The 22032-nt window shown below is 39.1% G+C and overlaps 1 protein-coding gene across 2 annotated transcripts in view; it reads right to left on the reverse strand.

Annotated features, from left to right (window-relative positions):
• Nucleotides 1-22032, reverse strand: part of EDIL3 (EGF like and discoidin domains 3) — a 238589-nt gene that overhangs the window by 178119 nt on the left and 38438 nt on the right. The gene's annotated exons all lie outside the window — the stretch shown is intronic.

Raw genomic sequence — 22032 nt, forward strand, 5'->3', positions numbered from 1 at the left:
ATGATGGTTTTCATATTTACACCATATGAAGACTGTGGATTTTTTTTTTTTTTCAGGTTTAATGATTTCCCTCCGTGTGATCTCAGGGTGCCCCAATGACCCCGTTCAGAATCAGAACCTCCACTTGAATTCGGCTTTTTTGGGAATGAATCCAGCTCCTCCCCACCAAAAATCCCTCTGCAGGCAGGAGTTAAAGGAGTGTAGGATGTGGAGCAAACCAAGGGATTCCCTTGCAAAGCCCACCAGCATTCCAGACGTCAATTTTAATTTTTTATTAACCAACATGCCAGTGCTGAACATGCTTTCCTACATGGACACCGTCCACAACAACCTCTTCCATTACACCAAACCCCATGCATAAAGAGAATAAAGCAAAACATTCTGCAATTTTTCTTCATTACAGTCTTACTGCATTCATTTCACACTTTTTTTTTTGGTCGCATGGATTTCTAGTTTTTTCACCACATAAGTCCTGCCACCATCAAAAAATAAAGAGATACAACAGAAGCGCCAGATTTCATAATTTTCTTTCTGGCTTTACAGGGGGGGTGATGTTACTGATCCCATTCAGAATATCAATTAGGCACTGCAGATATGTGCCTCTTGGTGGGGGCATTACAGCTATCAGCTGCAATAAAGAACTGATTCTGTTTGTTTTGGACTGTGCAGCTGGCAGTACCATGTAAGCTCTGTGGATGAGTGATGAAAATCCTTTAGGTCATTTCTGCTAAGAGCCTCTGGAAAGGACAGATGTAATTTTTTACCTCATTTGTTCCAACTTGTTCACGAACAGAATGAAACCTGAAACTTTTATGCGCTCAAAAGACCCCCGTAGAGATTCTATGAAAAACTTGTAAATGAGCTTTCTTCCTAGGCTTTTCTCAAATATGATACAAAACCGGATTAAATAATGAATCTACCAGGTTCATTGTAACTAAAGCCACCAGGCAAGAGCCCCAGGATGGGTCAGCTTGGAAGGGACCAGGGTGGCTCCTCTGGTGGCACCTCCAGACCCACGGGATTGTGCCCAGGAAATTGTGGGACATCCCCAGAGGAGACCCCCCAGCCCCTCTGGGCTCTGCCCGGGGCACGGCAATGGCTGGGACCAGTCCCTGCCCGGGGCTCTGGGGACAGAGCCCTGCTCTGAGCCCCCTGCACACGGGGACACCGGGACACACAGACAGGGACACACAGACACACAGGGACAGACAGGGACACACGGGGACAGACACACAGGGACAGACAGACAGACAGACAGGGACACACCGGGACACCGGGACACACAGACAGGGACAGACAGACAGACACACAGGGACACACGGGGACACCGGGACACACAGACAGGGACAGACAGACAGACACACAGGGACACACCGGGACACCGGGACACACAGACACACGGGGACACCGGGACACACAGACAGGGACAGACAGACAGACACACAGGGACACACGGGGACACCGGGACACACAGACACACGGGGACAGACAGACAGACAGGGACACACAGACAGACACACAGGGACACACAGACAGGGACAGACAGGGACACACGGGGACACCGGGACACACAGACAGGGACACACAGACAGACAGACAGGGACACACGGGGACAGACAGACAGGGACACACAGACACACAGACAGGGACAGACAGGGACACACGGGGACACACGGGGACACACGGGGACAGACAGACAGGGACAGACAGACAGACAGACAGACACACAGGGACACACGGGGACACACAGACACACAGGGACAGACAGACAGACAGGGACACACAGGGACACACGGGGACACACAGACACACAGGGACAGACAGACAGACAGGGACACACAGGGACACACGGGGACACACGGGGACACACAGGGATAACCTGGGACAGACAGACAGACAGGCAGGGACACTCAGGGACACCCAGGGACACTCAGGGACAGACAGACACACCCAGGGATACCCAGGGACAGACAGACAGGGACAGACAGACAGGGAGACCCAGGGATAACCTGGGACAGACAGAGACATCCAAGGACTACAGGGGCACTCAGGGACACCCAGGGATACCCAGGAACATCCAGGGACAAACAGGGACAACCAGGAACACTCAGGGACACTCAAGGACAGACAGGGACAGACAGACACACCCAGGGACATCCAGGGTCATACAGAGACACCCAAGGACACCCAAGAACACTCAGGGACAGACAGGGATACCCAGGGACACTCAGGGACACCCAGAAACACTCAGGGACACTCAGGGACACCCAGGGACACCCGGGAACACTCAGGGACACTCAGGGACACCCATGGACACCCAGGGCTGAGGGTTCCTCTCAGCTGGGGCTCCTGTCCAGGCTGAGCAGCCCCAGCTCCCTCAGCCTTCCCTGGGCACAGAGATGCTCCAGCCCTGGGTCACCTTTGTCCCCCTGCACTGGACCTGCTCCAGGGGCTCCCTGTGCTCCTGTCCCCAGGAGGAGCTGGACACAAGAACACCCCGGGATCTGAGTGTGAACCTCTGGGTGTGAGCCCATGCAGCAGCAGGTGACAGGAAAACACCTCAGCACAGGTTTAGCCAAGGTGTAAACTGGACTATGACAAATCCACTCGTGGCTCCCATATTGCAGGTGCTGCCTTGCACTGTTGCAGCCCCTTCACTACACGATGGTTTACAAGAATATTAAGCAAGGAAAAGGTTTTTATATGCCAAAACCTCATCTCAGTATGGCCACGGTGCACAAACAAACTGTATTCTTGGCAGTGGGTTTTAATTCTTTTTTATTATCTGCTGTACATTGTAAGCTAAGCCTAAAAAAAGGTGAGTTTCTTATACTGAAATCTAATCTAAAACAAGTTTATTACTTATTACTGCTATACGTTTAATTGTGCTGTTTTATGCACAGACAAGAAGGACTCAACCTCCAAAGTCTCTCTATCCTAAGTGTTTCATACAGATATACGTAATTTGGGGATTTCCCCTATTATCAACAGATCTATCTGTAATTCCACAACGTGTTTTACACTACTCAGAAACTTCACATATATAAGAAACATGTGCAATCTCTAGGAAGAGATAATCAAGTGAAAGAGACTGAAGTTTAAAATCACACAAGATAGTAAAGGGAGAAGAAAAAACAAACAAATAAGAAGATTCCTAGAGCTGGCACCATTCTCATACTTGGAAATCCTCGCCGCTTCTGTGGGGCAACATTTGAAAATGAAGAGCTGGGAGCAGCCATAGAAAAAGGATGAAAAAAGAATAAGTCAGACAGAAAAGAGAGTAAATTATAGATGTTCACAGTTGGAGTGACCAAGAATGTGATGCTTTTACTGCATTCTATTGTAAGGGAGTTTAAATGTTATTTTAATAATAGGACATACAGATCCTTGACTCCTGAGCCAGACAACTACTCTCCTTCTGAACTTCTGCTTCTGAACACAGACAAATGTTCCTAAAGCAACCAGTTTGTTGTCTGGCATCACAAGATGGCCAAAACATCTGTGTGGAGGAATGAAGTGCACGGTGACTGCTCCTACTCACAAGGCCAAGCCATCAACCTGCCCTTCAACATCCCAGATGATTCCCAGAGGCTGCAGTGGACCTGGAAATAAACCTGGAAATAAACTCTGACCCAACAGTGGGGAAGAAGCACAAGGAGGGTTATCTAGCTGGTCTCTATTTTTTTGTTTGGCTGGTTTTTTGTTTGTTATTGTTTCTCCTGCAGCTTTGCTTTATTAACTACGTCCGGGTCATGTGGTGTGGCTGCAAAGCAGTTCAATGCAAAGTAAATCCTGTTTATTAGATAATTTCATGTTTGAAATGCAATTGCTATTCTTTGACACCTAACAGAGTCCTACGGAATGCACAGAATATATATTTTTAAAACACAGGACTAAGCATAGAGTAAATCCCACAAGGAGAGGAAATATTAAAAAGGAGGTGAGAATAACAAGTATCATGAATGCATATTCATAAACCAATTTCAGTTATCAAAATAAAAATAACCAGATTAATTCCTTCCTTCATCCAGGGTACAGGAACAAGGGGAGGAAGGTGATTACAGTTTTATAGGTACAAATAAAGTTATAAATGTACATTAATGCCTCCTGACCCTTTTCCACTTTCCAGGTCTGTCAACATGGGATGCCACAACAGAGGACTGTGGGGGTTTTTCAGATTAAGAACAAAGTCTTTACATGGATTTGTACGGGATTAGCACCAGACCAGTGGAATGTGTGTGTTATGTATATACATATACATATACATATACATATATATATATATTTCTGTGATTACCACCAGCCTCCTACTTCTTCCTGTCCTTCTACTTCAGTTTATTTTCAAATATGTTGATAGAATTAACTTCATTCATAATTAATTCAGTTTCCTTTCTCCCTTCACCCAAAACACAAAATGCACACCAGTTCAGCCCCCACCCTACACTTACAAGTGTTATATTTCATCTTTTGCCATTGCTGCACAGCAATTTATGCCAGCACCAAACAACAACAGTAGTTACAGCACAACCAGGTGATTAGAGAAGCCTCATTATTCACCAACAGAACATATAAAAGACTTCTTGTGAGTGCACCAATATGTTGCTGCAGCCTGATCTTGACAAATAAAGAGACCACAATAAAAATGACTGATAAATATAATACAAAATTCCAGTCTGAATTTCAACGTGTTTCTTCTCAAACGAAGGTATTTAAAACAAACCAGAGGCTCATTAGGGAATTCCTTTTTCCCCTCTATTTGTGAGCCTCATTAAAGGAATGGCCTCTTATTTTTGTGTGTGTTGCAGTAATGTGCTTGCCAATGGAACTATTTATCAATCGGAATAAAGCAGAACAGCATTTTATTTATATGCATCTAACATATATATATATAATATATATATCTAATATTTATCATATATATAATACATATAATACATAAATATTATGTATACAATATACTATATATTATATATTACGTATAATTTATTACATATTATATACTATATATATTACATAATATACAATATATTATACAATGTATGATATATAGTATGTAGATATATATTATATATAATATATATTATATGCTATATGATATAGTATATAATATATTATATATTATATATTATGTATCATATATTATATATTATATATTATTTATATATTATATATGTACACCTTTTTAATTTTTTTTTTTTAAATACGTGCTGATCCCTCCTTTTCCCAAAGTTCCTAAAGTCAAATTATTTTCTGTGCACTCCTCTTCACTGGGACCTACAAACATTTTTAACTGCTGCCATTTCCTTGCTTTCTTGACCTCAAACTAACTCTCTGTAAATTCATTTTCCAGTGAGTTATCCCAGACCACGAGGCAGTCACACCCACAGTTAGTCACCACTATTCAAGGACATCACCCTTGCCCTAAATTCAGGTTTTTTGCCCCAAAAGATGTTCTGCTTGGCACCAGCCCTGCAGCCACTGCTGCCCCAAGGAGTGCACCACACTGAACACCCTGGATGATAAAAGCACTGTTTGCACAACGCTTGGCACCCCTGTAGGTTTAAGGACCAATAAATCTCCCAGCAAAGTTGAAGGAAAAAAAAAAAAATCTCTTCCAAGGAGCTGGATCAGAGCTCTGGTGCTGGGCCATGAGCTGTTACACAACAACTCCTAACGAGATCAGCAGAATCCATTTAAATCCAAAGGTACCTGACCCACGCTGGTGCCAGCCCAAATTAAATCCATTAACTCCATGGTGCTGCTCCAGCTCCACACTGTCAAAAGCAGCACTATTTGAATTGCTTTCTCCATTTAATTGAACCACAATTTTTTAAAGATAATTTCTTAGGCTTTAATTTCCTTAGTTCCTTAGTTTAGTTTCCCTTCTATCCTTTCCCCTAATTTCCTGTCTCGTTTTTCAATCCAGGAACGTTTAAACCACATTTTCTACTTTCTCATATGTTTATGATTAGTTCTTTACTTTTCAGCCAAACTTTATTTTGTGCTTTTTTATTTTTTTTTAATTCCCGCCTCTGCTGTCAGTGTTTGTCTTTCAGTTTGTGCACAGCTTTTTATGATTTTTCCCCCTGTTACTTATCTGCTACAGCTTTCTTCCTATCCAGTTTAAAGCTATTATTTTTAAGAAGCATCTAGAAACTCTCGAGTCCCTTAGAGTATTCTAGTGGCATATCAATTGTGTCTCAGTGGTGTTTCAGAATGCCAGGTTACTAACCCAGAAATTGCTGTAAATGGCTCCTTCTAGTCTTGCTCTAAACCAAACATGCAAGAAGTATGCAAGACAATTTGGAGAAATCAATAAAAAAAACCATTCATCCCCTGCTTGAGTTGTACAAAGAAAAAAAAAAGCTTCAAAGGAAGCAGACATTTATTACACTGGACAAAGGTATTTGCTGAATTCTCCTCCTATGTTATTCAGAAATAAAGTGATTTGGGTTATGAAAGCTGCATTTGAAGTGCCAGGATATTTTATGAAGTTCAAGAAAAGCCAGCTCAAACAACATTTTCAGCATTTTGCAACCTGTTTCTTCTTTATTCACCTACCCTGGTAGGTGACTGAAAGGAAGACAATGTCATATTAATATTTTCCTTTCAGCAGCTGCCAAGGAGGGCTGACAACACTGCCTGAAAAGCTCGGCTATTGAAAGCAATCTACAAGGCATCACAATAGAAACCATCCTGAGTCATTACAGATCAAAGCCAGGCACTATTGCCCTCCACTGCAGCTCCATTGAAACGTGCTATAAATGAATAAATAAAAGTTAAGCACGAAGTAAATTTGGTAAGTTTCATTGTCAGGAGCGAAATGAAGACAACGGGTCTTCCCAGATAAAACATATTAGCATGGAAATAGATTAAAAAAGAACTTGAAAGCAAACAAAACCATGGAAAGCTTTGCATCTATCACTGCTAGAGACCAATGTGTTTATCTTCAAAATCACTGTTTGGAGACTGCATTTGTAAGCATTTCTGGAAATACTTATCTATTCAGCAGCATGAGATGCAAGTTCCATGAACTTTTATTTCCTGGAGTCTTGCATTACTTATACTTTTAACAGCAAAATTATCAGTACCTCTCCACAATCATCCACTTCCTCATCAATCCAAGGAAATCAGATACTTTCTAATAAATCAGGTCCAAAGATTATTGATCTTGGTGGGGGGTTTTTGTTTGCTTTTTGGTTTTGGTTTTTTTGTTGTTGTTGTTTTGGGGGGATTGGGGAGTTTTGGGATGTTTTTAGAATTTTGGGGGGAGGCATTGAGGGTCTTGTTTGCTTGTTTGCTGCTTTTTTGTTTGGTTGGTTGGTTGTTTTTTGTTTGTTTTTTTATGTTCCAAAGCCCTGCTCCTGCTGCAATCCCAGTAAGCAGAACAGAACACAGACCATCAAAAATGGTGTGTGGAACCAAGAAACACACCTCTGCTTATGGCCATCCTAAAAACAAACAAACAAAAAGACAAACCCAAAAAACAAACAAACAAAAAGACAAATCCAAAAAACAAATTAAAAAAAACAAACAAAAAACAACAACCAAAAAAAAAACCCCAAAAAACCAACCAAACAACAACAACAACAACAAAATAACAACAACAAAAAAAAAAAAAAAACCCAAGTAATCACAAAAATCCCACCAAATGTCAAAAAATCCCACAAAAACTCTATGAGCTCCACTAATGAATCCCCATGGGTGATTTATCCAATTGTTCTACTGCCCAGACTTCAAATCCCACTGCCCACCAGTCTGTATCAAACATTGCCCAAGAGGTGATAAACTTCTGCTACATCAAAGATAAGTGATATCACCCAGCCCTGCCAAGAAGAAAATCAAAAATTAAGCAGTAGGGGTTGTAACTGGATTATGCCTAGCTCTTTGTAAAGAACCTATTTTATTGTGAGTGACAGAGATTCTCTATGCATCAAAAAAATCCCCTTTTTGTGATATCACTGTCAATGATTGCACGATTCTACCTCCAGTTCTTGCTGCTTTTACAACGAAGGGAGAAGTGATGGACACTCCCTACATTCCTCTTCTAGCAGAGTTTTAAACATTTCTGCTAACGAGACTTCTAGATTTTAAAGTCATTTAACCGTGATTTTCCCCTCTCTGAAGAAATTTGGCAAGAGCCTGGATGTTTTCTGTAAGCTTGAGGGTTTAGGGCATTTTTTGTGTGTGTGTTTGTTTCGTTTTGTTTTGTTTTGTGCCTGCACCTCCCTGTTGCCGTGTAGGTCAAAGTTCCAGGTGAGCATAAAACAGCAGCAAAAGCATCAAACATTCATCTTTTCAGTGACAGGGTAGAGCAGAGAATCTGAGCAGGGCATTTCTCAGGGCAGAACAAACCCAGGAGATTTCAGCAGCCATAAAGAAAAGGAGATCACCCCTTATGTGTGATCTCATTCCCTCCTGGGAAAGTGGAACTTTTCGGGAGAACTGATGGCGATTTGATTTTTACAATAGTTCCTTGGAAATATATGAAAGTTCTGTGGATTCGTTTAAATTTTGCTCTGTTGTTTTGTGCTATTTTGTTTTGTTTTGTTGCTTTGTGGGTTGTTTTTTTTGGGGGGGGGGTTGCTGTTTTTTGTGGCTGTTTTTGGTTTATTTGGTGGGTGGGGTTTTTTTCTCTTTTCCTTTGTTCTTTGTATGTTTTGGTTTGGTTTTTTGTTTGTTCTTTCATTTTTTTTTCTTTATTGTTGTTTGGGGTTAGTTGTTGAGTTTTGCTTTGGTCGGTTGGTTGGTTTGGTGTTTTCTGAGGAGTTTTGGGGTTTTTTTGTTTGTTTTTCTTTTCTTGACGTGGTTTGTTGAGAGTTTTTTGTTTGGGTTTTTTTTTGGTTGTTGTTTATGGTTTTGTTTTTTGGTTTTTCTTTTGCTAAGTGGGAAAATACAATCCCTGTCAGAATTAAGATGCAAAAGCCAGTCTACCATTTCCATTCTCCTGCATGCCAGGGCACTTTGATTTGGATTACTGTCCCGCCAGAATCCAAGAAGGAAAAGAGACATCAATTGCTGAGAATTCACAGAAAAATTTTAAAAATCCCAATTAGAAACCCCACCAACATCCAAACATATATTAATTTAGATGGTTATTTAAAGGATGCTGTTGAGACAGTGCTCTTAGAAGCTCTGGAGCTCAGCATTTGACAAAGGCTACTCCAACAAGTTTAGATGCCTCGACAATGGGCTGCAGAGTGGCCACACAAGTGATCCCTAAATGTGGAATTCCAGTGGTAGATCTGCAGAGCCAGAAGCCTCACAACAATCCTGACACTTCAGACATTTACCTGACTAAGTGCAATCTGTCCCACCGACATCAAAGGGGCTCTTGAGACACAAAGCATCCTCCCTGCACTGGGCATCTTTGCAGGTTTTGTGCTCCCAGCTTTGAACACCAAATTAAATGGAAACCAAGCTCACAGGTGTTCCCAAATCAACCCACTTCTATGTGCACGTAGCTGTCTCCAGCTCTGAGATCCATCATCTTTTGGAAATGTGGTGGCTTTCATCATTTTGGCATTCAGGATGTTTAGCTAATGCCAGCGTGTTCCCCAGGGCACAGGGGATGTGTCACCCTGCTCCTCCCACTTCCCTCCCTCCCCTCACTTCTTATTTTTAAATTAAGAAAACCTTCAGGACGTGCCACGATCTCCTTTAGATGTCCATGTGGCTAACACGTTTCACAGAACCCCAGAATCATTTTGGCTGGAAAAGACACACAAGATCTCCTGTGCCCAATCCCCACCTTGTCCCCAGCTCTGAGTGCCACCCCCAGGAATTGCTGGGACACCTCCAGGGATGGGGATCCAACCCTCCCTGGGCACTTCCAATCCCTGCCCACCCTTTCCATGGGGAAATTCCTGCTGCTGTCCCCCCTGAGCCTGCCCTGGCCCAGCCTGGGGCCGTTCCCTCTGCTCCTGTCACTGTTTTTTGGTGACACTCACCTGGCTGCACCCTCCGGGCAGGTAGAAAGCAGGCTCTCTGCCTGGAATGTTTTGCTTATTTTAAGCTGGGCTGCATTCTGAACTCCAGCTCACAAACCCCAAAACAGCGAGCACCAAACTGGTGAGCACTATTAAGGGGTTGGTAATGCAGAGTATCACTCTGAATTTAGAGCATCTTTCTCCCTGCTCCTGCCTGGAGCTGCCCAGAGGGAACACTTCTCATCTTTCCTCATCCAGAACCCATTTCCTCATCTTCCTCCCTGTATCCTGCTCTTCTCCTTGCCCTCTTCCCTCCCTGCAGTCCAGCTGGGAGCCACAAGCACAGGCAGGAATTGTGCCTCCTAGAAACAGCACACCTCCCTCTCTCCCTGCAATACTCTGGATTTAGAATGTTCATTACATGCCTAACCTGATGCAAAATTCCATCTCGAATCAAAGACCACAACCCTGCTGCCTGGTCATCCTCTTGCTCAGTGCTGGCACTCCCACTGAGGCTTTCTGCTCCGGATTCCAGGTTTTTTTCCTGTCTAATTCCCCCCTTTCAGAGAGAATTCCAGGCCACTTTTAGTCTACAGAGCTGTGTCCCCCTACATAGGCAGTGATATATTCCATTTAATTGCCTGATAAATGACAAAAAAAAAAAAAACAAAAAAAAAAACCCTGTCCTGTGGAAAACACCAGCAGGGCAGTGGCTGATGCTGCCTGGCTTTCCAGAGGCAGAATTTCTGGATCAGATTGAAAGGAAAAAGAAAAAAAAGCACACTGCCAAGCCACCAGCACCAAGAGGAGCACCTTGCAGTGCAAGAAATGCTGCCACTTCTCATTGTCACAGCAGAAGGCAGTGGGTCTGAAATAACATCTCCTCCTCCAGGGGTTTCCTGGAATTTTGTGATTAGCATGATAAAAAAAAAAAAAAAAAAAGTCATAATAATTTTAGTTTCTAAACATGAAATGCTCTGAGAAGCCAGTGCTTGTGTTTTTATTACTTATTCATGAGGCTAAAAACTGACTACAGAGTTTTCAAGACTCTCTTGAAACTTGTTTTTTAATAAGGATGCGCTTGTGAGACTTTCTGTCAGAAATGTAATGTAATGCAATCCCATGGGACACATTTTTATGTTAAAATGGCAAAAAAAAAAAAAATTATCCCTATTACCACCACATTCAGGAAGAGTTAATTATACATGATAGACTTTAAAGTCTACTGTTACTTTCTACTTCAGGGCTACGGGGATTAAAAAAATAACAAAAATATGGGGATGCACCACTTAGAGTTTAGTGATTCTTTAGTTACACACCTACAATCCAAAAACTTGATTTAGTTATAAATGTGATGTTTGTTCTATTAGGAAAAACTCAAGAACTCCTTTTCTCTGTGCAATAAAAATCCTTACTTTTGTTTGTTTCAGAACGCATAAAGACACATGCACGTTCTGCAATCACCCATATCTTGAGTTTTTAATTGTTCTATATTAAAAAAAAAAAAGTTAAAAATCCCATAAAAGTCATCAGAAGATATTTACACAGGAATAAGTGTGGTGTGAGGAAAATAACTGGACTCATCCTCTTCAGACTTACAGGTAAAATTAGATATTCAGCAGGGTAACTAAGCACATATTTATTGCAAATAGGTCACCATACTCACACTGGTCTATTTTTCAGTCCATCCAAGAACTCTTGCCTGGCAGAACTTTAAAGTGGTAAAAATGTTATTTGAATAATCCTTCCATGTATCTGATATCATGAGCCAACAGCATCATTTCCACCCATAACATGTCTCTTTCATCTCTAGTCCTATCTCAAATTTCAATTTTTCTTCAAGCACATAGAAATTAAAAAGGGAAGAGAGAAAAAATAAGCAGAAGGCAGTAAAAGATAACATCAGATAAGCCAAGCTCTGAATACCAATGGATTTTCAGGCACCCAACAGGTTTGCTGTCATTATCACCCTCTCCATGGCAAAAATCAAAAGGGATTATCTGGTCCATAATTAGGGATAGATTCCAAAACTGTTTGCTTTTTGCAATCAGACTGTGTTGTTCTACTCCTTTAAAAGGTCAATGAGGATTATTAAAAAAAAAAAAAAAAAAAAAAAAAAAACAACCAAACAAACAACAAAAAAAAATCAAGCTAGTAGTAAGTTACAAAGAAGCAGGTGGGAGAATTCATTATGAGTCATTATGAGTGAATGGCAGCTTGTTTTGGGATCTTGTACTGGCACGGGTATGAACGTTGCTACAACACAACATAAATATGACATTAATTCAGTTTTCAGTTCAGTATTGCTCAATACCCATCATACACAGTCAGCATAAAGTCCCACATGGAAATGATTTGGAAAAGAGGGTTTCTCCCTTAAATTTGAGATTAAATTACCATTACTTCATTTTGGGGTTGGAAAAACCAAAATGTCTCACTCTAAAACTTGTGATGGTGTTGGTATTAGTTCAGTCTAAATTTTGTCACACCATGACAAAAGTTTTAGTTAGATGACCTTGCTAAGAAATTAATTAAATGAAAAGCACCATTGGTATGTAAAGAATACAAATTCTCGTAGCTACCAAAATTTAATTGCATTATAAATAGTCTGCATTTATACCATGTAAAATTGTATATATTTAATTGGTCGAATAAATACATTGCTAGTTTAATTTTCAAGGAACCTAGCTGACTTTCCACTTGAATTAATAAAATGTTTGTATTTCACAAGAAACTGCATCACTGCAAGACATAATTAAGTACTTTAATAGTATCTAAATATTTATGTGGCTCCAGAGACTGTAGAAATGTTGGCCTTATGTCTAAGCTACTCAAATAAGGTCCTTTAGGATGCCAGCATCTGGCTTTGATTCAGGCCATGGAAACTTTTAAGTTCTTCATTTTCTCCAAATTTTAACTCTGTGAAGAGTAGCCTGTGCAAAAAGGAATCACTGCAATGAGTCCAAAATTTAATTTATCATTAATACAATAAGAGGTGACAAGTGACTCTCTGTAAGTAATTGCATCTTCAGTGAAGTCCAAAAAAACCCACATAAGCTACAGCTGAAATAATGAACAATCAGAGTAATTTATGATGAAACACAATTAGTATGATGAATCATGGTCATTTATGATGAAATCCATAACTCTCCAGGGTTGCCATGAGAGCCTGATCTGTGAGATGAAAGCACAGCATTAACTACATTTTTAAGCCATTCAAAATGCTGCTTATGAGCTCTTAATCCCTGAAATTCTGCACAGCACACCCAACTGTGCTTTGTGGATGCAGGTGTAGAACTCTTGAACTATTCAGTTTTTTCACAGGGTCTGGATTTTTTTTTTTTTTTAATTTTTATTTTTTCCCCAAGAGACAAGCATGCACCCACAAAGAAATAATCTAATGTGTTATCCACTGCATGTGAGTGATTCGTGGTAATAATTCATCACAGACAAAGCATGTGGACTGCTAATGCAAAAATCCCAGCTCCTTCAATGCTAAGAGAGCTTGGAATAAAGTATTGTATCCTTTTCCTATCAGTCCACTCAGCCAGGATATACTTCTGGCAACAAAGCTGTCATTGCCTTATTATATTTAAATATTTTATTTATTTATTTATTTGTTTATTTTTAATAAAGAAATGATAATTTTAGATATTGTCATTGTTTTATTACATTTATATAATATATATACATATATATTTACATATATATTTACATTTCTGTTTTTTGGGGGGGGTTGTCCTTTTTTTGTGTTTGTTTTTGATTTGGGTTTTTTTTTTTTGTTTGGTTTGGTTTGTTGGGGTTTTTTGGGGTCTTTTTTGGTTATTTCTTTTTTTCCACACATCATCCTACCAGTAGAAGCACTTGCATTGACATAAATTTAACATAATTTTTTTTTTGGCAGATCCTGTCTTAACAGGCAAGCCCCTTAAGACAGTCTTCTTTTAAATAACTGGAAATCGGTGCAATGGGATGAAAATAACATAAAAATAAAAAAATCCCATCGCACTCAAGCCACAGCACAAGAAAATTCAATTATCAAGCAAACGAGCGAGGCAATTTCCAGAGTTTGCCCAAACTAAAATTCAGCGATGAGTCAGTTCTTTGTCAGGCAGACAGAGAAAGTTTGCTGTGGCTGCTGACTGTCCTCCCACACGGCACCCACTGAAATGTTTGTCACAAATTTTACAGGTTTCGCTGTTTACACCTCAGCACAAACGAGGAATTAATTGAGTGCCCCTCTCAGGCCGGGAAGTTGTCTTTGTTACACTAAATTTATAGCTGGCATGTGAATTTGGAGAGGGTCCTAAACAGAATCAAGACATTAAAGAAAACCAAGAGTTCTCTGCTTTTCAAAACGAGAGGAGCACAGGGTGACTTCAGCCTGAGTCATGATGTGACACATTTCACGATTTTTCAAAAAGCTTTGAGGCAGACAATACCATTCAATTACAATTCCAGGTTTTGCCAGAAGCTCTGGTGATGCACAGTGCTTTAAGTGGGGAATGAACTTTCCTGGTGCTAAGTAAAAACAGAAAGAAGCAGCAGTGAGGCAGCAGCCACGTACCAAAGGGGCAGGAAAAAAACAAAAAAAAACAAAAAAAAGCGCCCAAAATAATAATAATAATAAAAAAAAAACCAACAACAAAAAAAAAAAACACTCAAGATTAAAAAATTATTACTTGTTTGGTTTTTTTCCTTTTTTTTTGCAGAGACAAAAAAATAATTCTTAAACTTCTCTCTTGTATTTACTAAGGTCCACGGAGTAAAACAAAAAATGAAGTTCACAAATATAATTTGTCTAACAGCTCATCCATCCCCAATAAGCAACAGATTTAGGGAATGTTCTGTAGCATCAGTCACAGCAAGACTGACAGGCACAACAGAGACCCCTTCCTGGGTGCCCTCTTATTAATAATTACTTCGCAAAAAGAAAGCAATTAATTTTTTTTTTTTTACAATAATCTATTTTTTTTTTTAGATTTAGAGGCCCCACGAAACATATTGCAATACAAATATGCTACTGAAACAGCAGTGAGAAGGGTGGAGGAAAGCAAAACATATTTGCAGAATGCAATTTCTCTCTTCAGATACAAGAATGCCTCAACACAGCAGTCAATGATCTGAAAAAAGATGGGGTGAGAATTAAAAAAAAATTAAAAAAAAAATAACAAAAAAAGGAGTTTAACTACAATTAAATAATTTGCCAACCAACCAGCTGTACTGGTTGGTTACTCAAGTTATCACTTTTCATTTTGAACCACAGATTCCAAAATTGGCCATAACAAACTCTAAAGAAAAACTGTGAGAATTAAGTTGATCACACCCTGACTTCTAAGTCTTATAATGATGATCTTCATAGGGCCCATATTTGATTTCACTCTAAATCTGCACAGGACCTCTTGGGATTGATTATGCAGAGTTCATAATTATCCAGGAAATATTACAAGAGTTTCTGAGGGGAAAATTCTAACATGGCAATCACACCATGCTATTTGAATCTATTTAGGAGCACACAGAATGTGTTTTGGACAGACGGACACAGATAAAACACAAGCCCCCAGCAGTTCATCTGACCCCTAGGTGATCAGGTGCATGGCAAAAAATTCCTCAAATTGGGAAAAAAAAAAAAAATAAAATAAAAAATGAAGTCCTGTCTTCTTCACAAAATTCCCTGCCATAACAGGTCGTGGAAAGATTAATGTTATTAGTAGGTTGTCATACAACAACTCTGTATTAATTTGAGCCTCAGCCCTACAATCTGTCTCCTAGAATGTGTATTATAAGTCTCATTACAGCTAATGAGGTTTTGACGAGGCTTCAAACTTGCAGGCTGGATTTTATGATTGTGCACCAGACATTTCAATCAGACTGGTTTAATCCACTCTTATTTTTGCCAGCTTGCTCTGGGGTTTGCATCTTCCCCCTCACAAAGCTATTTTTATTGTGGTGAATTTCATGGGTCTGTGTCTTTAATGATGAAGTTATCTTAATCACAAGTACTCTGTATATTCATGTTATGATACAGAATTTATTTTGAAATGTCTGGTGTAAATACAGCTTCTTGGGTTATTTATGCAAGATGAAGACCTCCACAGGCTGACAGGAATGTAAATGAAGCATGCAAGTGTGCTGGACAAAATACCTTCTAAAGAACTCCCCTTACTAATTGACAATTAATATTAATTCAGTATGAAAGTGTCTTCTTCCAAATCAACCAAAAAAAAAAATTCTTAACAAAATAAACCAAAGGAGTATTAAAGTGACTCCTTCAAAGGCAAATGAAAAAAAGAAAAAACAACAACAACAAAAAAAACTAAACAAAAAAACTCCTAACAAAATAAACCAAAGAAACAAGAATCAGCAACAAGAAAAAAAAGACATCCAAAATGCAGAATCCACATGGCTCCATCTATGTGACAGGAGTACTCCTCAAGGGAATGAAAAAATTTGCCACAGTCAGAACATCAGGGCTTTGCATGCCACAATGCAGGAGAATCCACAGATGTCATCCATTGATTTTTGCTATTTTTGTCTGAGACACTCAGTCAAGAAAAAAAAAAAAAAATTCAGATGTTCTCATTAAAATATCTCATTGTGGCTTTGAAACTGTCACCAAAGCACAGATTTAAGCAGTTCAAAGAAACTCAGGAAATTGTTGAGGATCATTGCTCTCAAATTCAGCCAAGGGAGAACTGCATCTACTCAAGCTAATCTGAAAACTTCCACAATTCTTTCAAAACATGAAACATATTTGTGGAAAAAGGAAGAATTGATCCAGAGTTCTTAAGTGCTACCAAAACATCAAAAAACCCCAGTATTTAATATAGATCTGGGTGCTCAAGGATCGTGACTGACTCCCTGAACTCCCCCTCCTCTGCAGCTGATTCACGAGGAAATTTTATTTTTAATGGGATTGCCACAGAAGTGAGCACTCGCCCAACAAAACTTTACACGTGTAATATTCTTTGTGAGGGATTCTCCACAAATAAGAGCCTCCTAAATTCTGGGATCTGGCATGGTTTCAAATCAAAATAATTGTTCTCAGCTCAGCCTGAAAGAGGATCTTAAATGGATGTAGCATTTCAGGCTGAGCTGAGAACAATTATCACCCAGTGGAACAGAGGAAAACAAATATGAAATGGTATCAGGGGTCCCACCTGCAATAAAGACTCTTTGAGCTACAAGATTTCCCTTTAAAGCAGCCTGGATTTTAGGCAGAGTTCCCTCCACGTGGCATTGAGTTTTCATCCATCTCACCTGACCTCAAAAGTCTTTGCTGAAATGTTTGCAGCTATTTTTTTTTCCCCCGTGTTCTGCCCTCAAATACATTTTGCAACCAAGAAAACCTGCAAAATTAAACTGATTTTTCTAAACTTAGATTTTTTTATTTTTTTTTCCTTTTTGGTGTTAGAAATTTCCTTCTTTGACAAAACTTTTTTTTTTTTTTTCCAGAACTGAGAGTCTGAGAGTAAATCTGACAATTTGCACAAAACCCCCTGGCAGGAAAAAAATACAACAAAAAAAACCAAAAAAAAAAAAACCACCAAAAAAAACCCAAAAAAACAAAAACAAAAAAAAAAAAACAAAAACAAAAACAAAAAAAAAAAAAAACCAAAAAAACCAAAAAAACCCCAAAACAAAACAAAACAAAAACAAAAACAAAACAAAACCACAAAAAAAAGAAACAAAAAAAACCCAAAAAACCAAACAAAAAACCAACCAAACAAAAAAAAACCAACCAAAAAAACCAAAAAAACAAACAAAAAAAACAAAAAAACAAACAAACAACAACAACAACAAAAAACATGTTGCAGAGAGCCCTGCATCCATCACTCCACCTGTGATAGTCTGGTTAAAAAAAAAAAAAATCCAAAAGTGACAGAAAAAGCATCATTTACTCTGAGTAGGTATGGGCCATGAGGTTTTGTGAGCCTTTAAGAATTATTTAGTTCTGAATATACAAAAAATGAAGTGCCCAAGGCCAGGCTGGATGGAATTTGGAGCAGGGGTGGCACTGAGTGGCTTTAAGATCCCTCCCCAACCCAAACCATTCCATAATTCTTTGATTCTGTGAATTGCACCAAGTCCTGGAATAACTACATTGCCATACCCACAGTGAAAGATTACACAAACACTTCCTTGATTCGATTTCTTCTGTTTGTTGTTTTGGTTTTTTTTTCCCCTGTAATTCGAAAACTAACATTCATTGAAATATCTGCCCAAAATTCATTTGTGTAACACACTTAAGGCTGTTGCATACATGCAGACAAGCACAATGTGAAATTAGGTCCCAGGTGCTCAGCAAATATTGAATATGTAAGCTGTACAAGTTGTTTTGTACTAGAGATTAATTGCTACTTTTTAGAGTGTGGATATGCTGCATAAGAAATAAAAATATGTAAAAGGTTAAGTAACCAAAGATTGAAATATTCAATCTGAGATGCATATTAATCATATAAATATTAATTACCTCAATTAAAAAAAAAATAGGTATCTTACAGCATTGAAACAGAGAAAATAAAATGTTATCTGTTTTCACAGAAATGTATTGAACTACCTGATGTTATCCACCTTCTTTAATGGCAAATGAAGCATTTCTTGTTATTTTGTGGTCATCAAATGTACAACACAACTTTGAGAGCAAAGGGAAGGAGCATATAGCCTTGACTTGATACTGAAAAGTTTTCTTGTTACTTTAATATGAAAACCCATATTTTGAATAAAATTCATCGATTATAAGAAATGGTTGTAAAGAAATTATTTTTAAAATCCATACAGCTCCGCTTTCCAGCTAATGTACTAAATGCTGGCATATAAAAAGTACTGATGTTGCATGCTTTAAAATGCTGCATTGCATTCGAAATAACAAAATTGGTACACGCTTGGAAATTTCAGGTAGAGGTGCAGTAGGTTATGCTCTTTAATCAAAATCCACAAGCTCCACAGAACCAAGGGCTGTCCTCACCCAAATATGTTAAACATGAGGTTGGACTCACTTCTCTATTTTTAGTTTTCCACAACTTCCAACCAGCTACTCCCCAGGAGCTTTCCAGGCTTGCATAAATCAGCCTAATTAGCAGATACTCGGCTGAATTGTATTCTGTGTCCACTTTTCACCTTTAAAAACAGACGAGGATTTGTTAAAGGTACACACAAAGTCATCTTGCCTAGGTGGATAAAAACCTTACGTTTTCTAAAATGCAGCTCCTACTAAGCCCTCATTTGACCTATTCATTTTTCAGGGGAATATCAAGATTTAGATGGTGGCAACAACTCTAATTCAGGAGGGATTGAGCCCTGGGATTCCCTGCCTTCAGTGACACCAGAGAAATAAATCACAAACCCACCTCAGACAAATCCACCTGCTCCTCCTCTTTCATGGCCAAAAGCTGCAGGTGAGAAGATCAGGTGAGGGTTGGCTCATCATGGCAGTTCTAATTGCTGTTATCACTGTCATACTGAAGAGTTTGTGAAATGAATTGTTTGCCATTTAAATCTCGCATTGGTTTGCCTAGATTTCAGTTTCAGGTATTTTTTTTTTTAAATAGCTTCTACAGAAGAGTGTGACTGCACAAGCCTTTTACTAACAGAAACTCACAAAGGTCATTGCAATATGAGCAAAACTCTTAGATTCAAAATAAATGCCTGTGTCTCAAAAAAAATTCCTACTTGATAGAATTCTGAGATGTCTGACCTTCTCGAGAGAGAGAGAGCAGATTTAGAGCTGTGTCACTCCACACTGGCAGCTTTGCTTTGCAGGGATATTCTTACCAGTCAAAATAAGCCTTCAGGTGCTGCAATCTGAAAAATCACTACCAAAAAATCCATTTATTTGATTATTATATTGTGTTTCTAACATTTTCTACCTTGTAACAGCAGCAACAACAGGATACAAATGTTGGACTCAGTGCACAAAAACCCGAGCCATCTATCCAGGCTGATGTTATTTTTTGTCAGTGTTGTCAATAAAATATTTTTCAGTGTTTCTACTTCTCAAAAGAGTCTTCAGGTGATTGTTCAAAGCATAGGTGGACACAAACCAAGCAGCTTTCTACTTAATTTCATTCTTTCCATCTGTCATTTGCAAGGAAGCACACAAACATGAAGATATAAGCAGAAAACTTACAGACTGAGAAAACTGAGTCTAAAACTGAACTAAGATAAAATTATTGGTGTGCTGGTGACAACTAATTCAAATTTAATATGCCTTGAGCTCAACAGATGTGCAACATTGAAATGCAGACAAATGGCACGTGTAATAGAGACCACAGCCAGGGGACAGGAAATAAAGTTGCAAAACTATAGTAGGAACATAAGAATATTTGCACAGATAAGCCATTTTTGCAAGCAAAAAGTTTCTCTGCCCTTTCTTTTTGAATTTCTTTTGAATTGCACTGTTAGCAGATTCACCTTTCCCTCACCCTTCTCCTCCTAATCATCTTGTTTCACTAGGGTTAAGGACATATTTGAAAGAAATGCTTCTCCTGACATGAAAGTAAGCCAATTTCATAGAATTTCTGTCTCCAGGAGAAAAAGCAGAAAAATCCAGAGTGCACGCCACATTCCTTTTGGGAGAAAATATTTTAGATAAAAGAGGGTTAGTCCACATCACACCCAATGAACGAGGGGCAGAAGTCCCAAACTTGATCGTGGAATCATTTCCTCTTCCTTGGTCTTACTGTCACTTATATCAGCAATACCAGTGAAAAAATGGACAAAGGAAAAAAAAAAAAAATCCAGAAACCCCAACAGGACAACAGGATGGGTGGTACAAAAAATGAGTAATCAGTTAAAACACTGTAGTAAGTGCAAGACATGACTGGACAAACCAGGGTTTTGTAAGGGTTATAAACCACAGCAAAGAACATTCAAAAGGGTGTGGAGGCATGCAAGGAGAACAAGCCCTGTTCAGAATACACCCAGATATCTTCAGGACTGTCAGGCAGCATTCCAGGAGGCTGAAAACCTGAATTTACAGATTCCCAGAATCACAAAATACTTGGGTTTGGAAGGGAGCTCTGGAGATACTCTGGTCATCAAGATTTGTATGAGAACAAGACCAGTTTTCCAAGAAGTCTATTTAAAGTAAAAATTTGTCTACTTTGGTAGACATTATTTTGCTGTCTGTGCTGCTTGTGCCTTCTGGGAGATCCAGTTTCCATTTCAAGGGCTGCCTAGCAGACAGTTTAAAGAGCATCACTGTGTACCAACACAGCAAACCAGTAAGAGATTTCCACCAGACTGAGGGGGAAAAAAAAGAAATACACAATGCTGAATAGGACTGTGGGATGCAAATCTAATATCTTTGGGATGTAAATTAAAGACAGATACAGTGAGCCAATGATTAGACAATTCTGGGCTCAGGAGCTGATCTTTGTGGTTTTTAGCTAGTAACAAATATTTATTGTGGGACATTGGGACCATTAGTTATAATTTTCTCATGTGTTAGTAGATGAAACTAACACAGTGTTTAAGAAAATTGAAATGTTCAAGCCATAAAAAGGGTCTTGCTGTTAACTTTGTCTAAACATCTTCTGGACTCCTACTCATTGTTACCACATCACTTTCCAGCACTGGGAATAACTTGATTGTCTCCCAAAATGTGTCTTCCAGGACACTTCAACCTTGATTTTATTATTGAGATACCTCTTTCAGAAATTTAGGCTCTGTCTTGCACCTACCACAGATAACCCATTACTTTTCATTTGAATATTTCCTCCTAACAACTTGCTGTGATAGTTTAATCACTGCTAGCTACTCAAGAGTGGCAAACTTACTCTGAAGCATCTGCTTTTTGAAAATGTGTGAATCGAATGTTGATATTGTTACAAAAAAATTCTGCATTTAATCCATGATGAAAAAGTTCACTAAGGGTAGATGCAAAAACTAATAAAAAAAAAAAAAAAGAAGTCTTAAATAAAAATTTCTCTGAGCACTTCTCAGATCTCGGGAACCTTGTTGTTTTAGGGTCTCGAGATGTGAAATGGAAACAGACTCAGCAGTCAGCAGTGCCTTGCAACACTACCTGTCCCCATTCCCACTCGTTCTGCCACATCCCCTAACAAACTCTGAAATCTCCACACAGCTGTCCACACGGCAG

The sequence above is a fragment of the Sturnus vulgaris genome, chromosome Z, assembly GCF_052056855.1.
Source record: "Sturnus vulgaris isolate bStuVul1 chromosome Z, bStuVul1.hap1, whole genome shotgun sequence".
NCBI lineage: Eukaryota > Metazoa > Chordata > Aves > Passeriformes > Sturnidae > Sturnus > Sturnus vulgaris.